Below are 9,057 nucleotides of genomic sequence, written 5' to 3' on the forward strand. Positions count from 1 at the left end.
TCCTTGATTGACATGTTGAACAAGAAAGACAAAACTTCTTTTTTCTAAGCATTGTAATTCTGAGGTGTTTGTTACTACACCATGATGTAACCTAATTGAGATGATTCAAGCTTTACTCAAGGAACCTTAGCATAAGGAGATATTGATTAGTCCATAAATTCCAAGGAGACTTTGAGCGATCAAGTCACAGGAAGGGCAATGATGAATCTGAGGCCTCAGGGAGAGTGGAAGTAGGAGTTAAATTCTGCAGAGATTCTCATTCTTTTTCCCTCTTGGCTTTACTTTTCTTCATCTATTATTTCCTCTCATTATAAATTGACCCTCTTCACAGAGAGAGATAAATCATCTTTGGGAGTCTCAAGTTTTATAACTCATGGTATCACTGAACAAAGAAAAATGAATAATATCTCCTCTGGTTCCAAATTAAAAATCTCAAGAAATGTATCTGATTGACCCATTTTGAGTAACCTTTGACTACATATGTTCAGGTAAGCCAGGTGAAAGAAAATGCCACAGGATTGAGTGGTTGGACCAGACCAGGAAGCATTGTCAGGAGAAGAGAGGGTTGTCAGAAGAATACTTCTTAGATGTTAAAGTGGAGAATTTAGGTATCATAAACTATACACACACACACACACACACACACACACACACAAACGTTTTAAATAAAATTGAACATTAAATCAGAAATCATTGTGCACGCTGTCCTGGTATAGGCAGTAGTGTACTGATAGACAGTGCTAAAAGGCAAATGACTGTCTGGATTTTCACCCTGAGTCAACCAGAAACCCATCAAAGCATCTGTGCCCAAGATCCTGAGTAGCTGAGAGTATCGTGGTGTGATGAACCCCTGTCAAGGATGCCTATCTCTGTCTCTCACAATCTCCATTATAATCTCTTGTGGAAGAAAATAAAGAAACTTAGAAGTAATTAAAAAACTATAGACATCACTCCTAGAATTTGTAGTATACTTCAACTGAACAATGTACAATTGTTAGATTTTTTTTTACGTTGCTAGAGGGTATGTGCACTCACCAGAGAGAGACAGAAATACAGAAAGAAAAGCAAGAAAAAGCACTGCCTGTGGAGAATAGTTACGTTGCAATCCCTCTTTTTTATTATTTTATTTTTTATTTCAATTTCTTTTATACATTTAATCATGCTATTTAACTTGCAAAGTGAATAATCCAACATGTGTACATTTCTCACCAGCCCAGTTGACAATATTATAAAGTTATCTTCAAAACCGAGTAACACATTTCTTGACCCATAAATGCTTTCCTCTCTATTTTTCTCCTTAATGTCCTTCCTCAGACTCTACTCCTTCACCCACCATCTTCCCACACTGTATCTGGTATGCACAACTGTTTACTATGTTTCTTATCCTTTAGTCCTTCAGTTTCTGTCATAGAGTGGAGACATTCAGTATATATTAAGTGGAGACATACACCGCCTCTCTCCTTCATAGTCTGGCTTGCATCACTCAGCAGTAAATCTCCCATATTCATCCACTTTTTGTCAAAAGCCAGGAACTTGGATTTGTGTGTGTGTGTGTGTGTGTGTGTGTCAGAGTAGTATTCCATAGAGTATATGTGCCACAGTATTTCAGTCCATTCATCTGTTCCTGGACATTTGAGTTGGTTCCATGCCTTAGCAATTGTGAATAATGCTGCAATAAACATCTATATGCAAGCAATTTTTGGATTAAGAATTCTTCTGTTTTGGGAGTAGATACCAAGGAGTGGGATTGCTTTTCTATTTGTAGATTTTTGAGGAATCTCCAAACTGTTTTCCACAGTGGCTGGACCAATATACATTCCCACTAGCAGTGTAAGAGAGTTCCCCTTTCACCACACTCGTGCCAGCACTTATCTTTTTTTTATAATCTTAGTCATTCTGACTGGAGTTAGGTGATATCTCATTGTGGTTTTAATCTGCATCTCCCTTACAATGAGGGTTGTTGAGCATTTTTTCATGTGCCTTTTGGATATTCATATGGCATCCTTAGAAAGTGTTTTTTTTTTTTTTTTTTCAAATCATTCTCCCATCTTTTAACAGGATTGATCATCTTTTTTTCATTCTAAAGGCTGTCAATTGACACTAATTACTGTATCTTTTGCCAGGTGGAAACTTCTTAATCTGATGTAATCCCACTTTTCTATTTTTGGGATTATTGACTGAGTTTTGGGGATCTTAGAAGTCTTTGCCTACCCCGATGTCTCCCAGAGTTTATACAGTGTTTTCCATCAGCAGGTTTATAGTCTGAGGTCTTAGGTTTAGACCTTTGATCCACTTTGAGTTGACTTTTGTCAATGGTGAGAGGTAGGGGTTCAGATTCATCTTTCTGCAGGTGTATATCAAGTTTTTCTAGCATCGTTTGCTGAAGAGGTTTTCCTTTTCCCACTGGATTTACTGGTACCCTTTGTCAAAAATAAGTTGCCTGTATGTTTGTGAGTTTATGTCTGGGGATCCTATTCTGTTCCATGGGTCCACCTGTCTGTTTCTGTGCCAATACCATGCTGTTTTGATTACCACAGCTTTGTAGTATATTTTTGGGTTAGGGAGTGAGATGTTGCCCACTTCACTGTTCTTGTGCAGGATTGCTTTGGCAATATTAGGCAATTCCTTCTTCTCCATTTCCCCATCCTGTTGAGATTTTGGACACACATGCACATGTGTCCAGAATGTTTTTATTTTTTAGTTTTTGCAATAGGGCACATACACTCTCCAGAAAGAGAGCGTGGTAGAGAGAAAGGAAAATTGAGAAATTACTCTCTAGGATTGATCACACTACAATCCCTTCTATCTAGTCTCTTCTCTGGATTTTGAAGATGCACACAAATGTGTCCAGCATGATTTTCAAGCCTACTGATCTGGGATTCAAAATTCCCAGTCAGCCATGTGGGGATTCAGCTCCTTAATCTCCATGCCATCTACTGGCCCAGAGTGTTTCTTAAGACACCGATTCCAAGACTCAAACAGTGGGCTTGAACAGGTGAGTTTTGGTTGGCCTAATTACCAGGTCATAGAACTAGCCTAAAACTGTTATATTCTTTAACATAAAATATGCTATATTGGATAAATAATGAATGACACAAATTAAAATTAATTGAGGTATATTAGAGGTCTGAATTAGTAGTAAGCAAGATTGAAAATGTTTATACAATTTATAAGATATATGAAACAAGATAATTTGTTATTATAGTTTCTCAACAGAAAATGTATATACAATTTATAAGATATATGAAGCAAGATAATTTGCTATTATTGTTTCTTGCTAGCATTTTTACTAATACATGTTTAACTCAATTGTTGCTGAAGTTTATTAAATATTTACTAACATATATTTATTTCTGTCCATGCCAGTTCTTATCACACTTCATTGTAAGTGATTGCTTCTACCTGCTGTTTTCCTTGAGGCTGTGTGGTTACAAAATGCAACTGTTACGTCTTTTTACTATATTTCAATGTATACATTAAGAATGAAGGGGGAAAAAAACTTACAAATTTCTTGTCATTCAGGAAATATCCAAATTCAAATTTGAAATCACACTCACACTGCATACAGATATTTTCTGAATTTAGGATTCCCAATGAAACTTTGATAGCTGCTCATCTTAACACTTTGTCTTTTCTTGAAACTTAGCTGTTAATACATACAAAATATATAAAAGCTCTTTTCCATTTACAAAATTATGGGAGCAAAATTAAGTTGCAATTAGCAGCACTAATTGAAACCAGGAAGCAGTAGATTCTTTAAAAAATTACAATTGGCTTGGGAATTTGCACATCAACCACACATATTGAACTTTTTAAGATTAAATTTGGTTGAGAGTGACAGGAAAGTAACAAATAACTGTGTGTTTATTGAGATAAAAGTGTGTTACTCTCTCGCAACACATTCTGGAGGTAGGTGGTCCAGAGACATATGGCATGGCCCTGCATGGAGTCAGAACCCAGGATCTTTCTCTTTTTAGTCCATATGCATAACCTCCATTTCTGAGTTTATTTCATCTGCCATGGTGATCACTCTTGGTTACAGAATTCATCTGCATTTTACCTTGTGGGAAGAAAGAAAAAGAAGAATAAAGACACTTGGTCTCTCTTAAAGAACACTGCCTGAGGGGGGCAGCTGGGGGTGTGGGGTTAATGCAATACACTGCAATAATGGACCCCCATGAAAAGGTCCTGGTTTTGGATTCTGGGGCCTTTCTGTGTACATTAGGCATGCATGTATGCATGCCCATGATTCAGGCTAGCTGAGCTGGGGATAAACTATGTAGTGAAGACCGTATTGGGGTGCCTGTCTCTCTCTTTCTCTATCAGAATGAATAAATACATAAACATAAAAAATTAAGAGAAAGAACAAAGCCTGGAACTTGCACAATTTTCATTTATAAGCTATTGGTGAACACTGAAGGGGTAAGGCCAGTGCTTGAAACAAAAATCTGAGAAATAATGAATTTGTTCCCAGTTGTTCACATGCCCAGTTAAAACTCAAGGACTTTATCACCATGTACAAAGGAGAGGAAGAAGTATTTTGAGACAATTAGCTATCGCTGCACATCCATTATATCCAGAAGGAGAATTTTGACTTCTGCCTATTCTTATAAAGGACTCACACTTAGTATACCTGTGGTCATCATTCTTGCTAATATCCATGATGAATTTGACTCCTTTGTGTCACTGATAGTATATTATCTTCCTGCATTAGTTGGGACAAAGGAAAAATGTTCCTTTAGGAGCATTTCCATTTCAGTAAAAGCCAACTTTATTCTGCTTCTGTAAGAGAGTCACCGTGGTCAGCCATGCAGGTCGTACACACAAACTGTACGGTGAGGAGTTCAAATCCCAGTAAGAAGGAGTGCCATTTTGTAATTCAGATGTTCAGGAAAAAAAGCAATCTTACTACAACTGTTATTTCAACTTTATACCTAAAAAGAATGTCTTTCTCCATTTTGTCCAATCGGACTAAGAATTCTAATTGCAGCTGTAATTAGGTGGGATTACACAAATACATATTATAAGCTAGCATGTTTTCCCAAAATGTGGATTTGAGAATATTAATTCCTCAGCCATATTAAGAGACAGTACCAGATGAAAAAATGTGTTTCATACTAAACATTAGGTCCAGCAGTCTTAACAGATTTCTTTACTATTAACAGGACATTTCAGAACCTTTATTGTGCTGATCTGTGTATGTGAATCTCCAAGGACAGGATTCTTGTTTGCAATAGTTGATGAGGCAACCATGTCCTTGCAATATATTTTGCAGAACACTGAAGCAAAATATTGATTTAGCATTCTGTTTCTGCAACTTCTCTATAGAAAATATATTCCTTCTTCCCCAATTTGCTTAATTCAGATCCTCCAGGAGAAGTTTCTGGCAACATTTATTTTTAACAAACAGACTGGGCCCCTCTTTTCATGGAGAAATGTTTGAAGACATTGATTTATAGAAATGATTTTACAATAGGGGTCTACAACAGAGTCACCTAAGAGCCTTTTTAAAAAAAAACGTGCATTTAGCAGTTATCTCCTGGAGTTATGAATCTGAGTAAGGGCTGGTCCCACTATAGTCATTTCTTACATTAATTGCAATTAAGAACCACTGTGGGCCAGTTCAGGTGGGTGGTACAGTGTTAACACAATGCTCTGTGATACTGAGGCAACCTTGCCAAGGTCCTGGGGTCACATTGCAGAATCTCCTTGTACCTGCATGTATACATACCCATGATCCTGGCTAGCTGAGCCTGAGGTGGATTGTGGGATGAAAACCCTATTGGAAATCACCTTCTCTTAGAAGAAATAGATAAATTTTAAAAAGAAAAAAAAAAGGGTCATATCAGAACTATTTTTTGTTCTCATATGTTCTTACTCAGTTACACACTAAGGTGCTTCCTCATGGAAGTTTTCTTTTTTAAGCCGTTTCTCACCATGTATCAAGTTTTCCTTGCCAGGATAAAGGAGAAGAGGACTCTTACCATGCTTTACCTCAGGGCAGAGCTGACGGAAGACAAAGGAAAGGTCCTGGTTATGGAGTATAATCCAGCCAGCACATAAAATAATCGAGAATAATGAAAAGCTGATTACTTAAGCATGAAGCATTTTTATAGCTCATGTGTTTTTAAATCCATACAGTTGGCATGAACAGGGTGGCCAATTTTTTAAAAAGAGCAACTGAATTAAGTAGATTCCCTTGTGTAAAGTGCTGTCTGCTTGATCTGCTCTCCAGATGTTTCCATGGCAAATGTTTTCTTAATGCAAAATTTAACCATAAAAAACACCTGGATAATATACTGCTTTCTCAGACACAAATCACTTTTTTATACAGAGATGTATAGAGAGGAAACTGGAAATTTATTTTAAACACAAGCAGAGATGATACTACTCCATATTCATTTGAGAATATAAAGTGACAAAAATGTTTATTTAAACATCAATCTTAATATAAAGAGCTTCCTTCATGTCTGCAAACAACACAAGAGGAGACACTTTCTACAAGATCTGCAGAACTGTCTGGCAGCTACATTTGACACATTTATTTTCAATATTAATTCTTCTGTATGGTTTCTGACTAAGAACATGGGTAAGAGGTAAGACAGGTAAGGCAGTTGACAGCTGAGGTTTTTGAGCCAGACAATTTCTGTTCAAATCCTTCTCAACCACTTACCAGCTCCTAAGACTTTGACTCACCTAACTTACTGCACTTTATTTTTCTTACCTATAAAAGAGGGATTATAACCATACTTCCCTCAGAAAATTGTTATGAGATTAACATGTTTACATCCATAAACATAAGGATATTTTTTGGCTCATAGTAAGCATTCAGTGACCATTAAGTTGAATAAAATAGTTTTTGTTTTCTTTTTTCAAAGGTTTGAGCCAAAGGGCATCCATGCTCATCAGAGAAACAGAGAGATACAGTATGAAATCATCCCCTGGGGGATGGCCATGCCTCAGTCTCCTACTCCTATTTCTCTCTGGGATTTTGAGCATGCACATGCACGTGCCCAGCATAATTTTAAGCCACCAGGTCTGGGACTCTAACCTTGGTTGGGTCTAGGGGAACCCTGCACCTTAACCACCACACCACTTACTAGCCTCATAGATGTTTCAATTGACTATTTCCTTCAGGATTGTCATTTTACTTTCTTAGAGGATGAAAAATTCAGTTCATGAGGTCTTTGTTTTTTAAAAATAGTACCTGGGGAATGGAGTAGAGGATTATAAACTCTCCTTGTCCTTAAATGTGCAGCTTAAGTCACTCATGGAACTACTCACTTCTTTTCCCCAATTTCTGGGATATAGTAGAGGGAAAATAGCTAATATCTGTCTTATAGTTTAGTTGCAAAAGTCAGCAGAGAGATTAGGTGCTATAAATGTCATTGGCTAAAGAATAAAGAGAAATATAAGAAAGAATGGGGAATACAAAAGGTAAAAAAATAACAGAAAAGGAAGATGTGTTAAAGGAGTAAAAGAGGCCCAGCTTGTTGGTGTAGTTGGTATGCACATGGCCAACCACAGATCAGATTATTGGGTTGTCTTGAAAACACATAGAGCACATACACACATGCCCAAGATCCTGATGAGGTGAAAGATTGCAGATAGGGTATGGTGGCGTGATACGACCATATGGAGAGTGTCTCTCTCTTTTTCTCTCTCTTGTGCATGCAAATGTTCTCCCAATCATGAATAAAAAAATAGTCTTTAAAAATAAGGAATCAAAAGAAAAATTCCAGAGGTATCAGCAGAGAAAGACATAGCTATTTGGTAGACTTTATGCCAGGTGTAGAAAGGGCCATAGATATTTCTCAGCAAAATGTAATTGGAACTTTCCCTTCATTATCTGCTAGTCATGTAATAGTGCATTTGCTTTAAAAAGAAGGTGCCATATTTCAAATGCTTTGGAACTCCAGATGGGCAAGTCATTGTAAAAGGTATTTAATAAAAGATTAATAAATCGTGAAAGCTCTGTAGGTATTGCAAAGATTTGGGCTAAAAGTGATCTTTCTTCAAAGAGGTCACTTAGTTAGATGTCGTTCTGTCAAATTAAAGAAAAAAGGTCAGAAGCATACATGGCTATATATTGAATTTTTCTCATTCATCATTTTTTCTCCTGCAAGTCAACCTTTAGTTTTATAGTGAGCTATAGATTACGTTATTGTTTTTTTTTAACACAAAATAGACAAGCAAACTTTCTTTTGAAGCATTTTCTTCAAAAGAGAAGATATTCTTTCTGTTCAAAGTGTATAAAAAAAGTCATATAGAGATTTTACAAGTGATTATTAATGCTTTGAAGTTAAAATATTCACATCAACTCTTGATGAAGTTTAAATTGCAGGCAGCCTCCTAATAATACTGGGAAAGTGAGAAAGCTAATTTATATTTAATTGCCATCAAAATCAAGGTCTCTATAAAGCATACTCCTATCTTATTGTAAATTTATTCAAGCTATATTAAAAATAGTAGATCTCAGGATAGGATTTTGAAGAGAGAAAAATCCTAATTATATCACAAATGCATCTCCTTTTGCATGGCACATTCGCTGACTCTATCAAGATGCTTGGGGTTTTTGGATATAGACATTATACAAAGTTACAAGGATTTACATTATATGCTGGGTTTTCATAAAGTTCATGGAAATGAGTATTATACAAACACTATGCATGAGTTTCCATTTTTTTGTACCAAAATAAATTTGTACTTCCATTTTTTTCACAAACTCTGTGAATTCTTCTTGTAAAATGTAGTAAAATTTATATCGACAGTCACATTGCAGAAGAGAAGGTACCTGCTCATGGCAAATAACTAGAAATAGTGAAACCTTTGAAAACAAAGGGATGGAAATGGTAGCCCTATTGGATAGATAGTGGATGAATATGGAAGATTTACTGCTGAGTAAAGCAAGTCAGGCTATGAAAGAACATTATATGTCTCCACTTACCATTACCAACTGTCTTCTTTTTATGGTAGAGAGTGAAAGATTGGAGGGCATAAAAGATTGAAAGTAGTTATGGACACTGAAGACAGTGTGGGAGGAGGGAATAGTGTAGG

This window comes from Tupaia chinensis, unplaced genomic scaffold (genome assembly GCF_000334495.1).
Source record: "Tupaia chinensis unplaced genomic scaffold, TupChi_1.0 Scaffold000423_1, whole genome shotgun sequence".
NCBI classification, from domain to species: domain Eukaryota; kingdom Metazoa; phylum Chordata; class Mammalia; order Scandentia; family Tupaiidae; genus Tupaia; species Tupaia belangeri.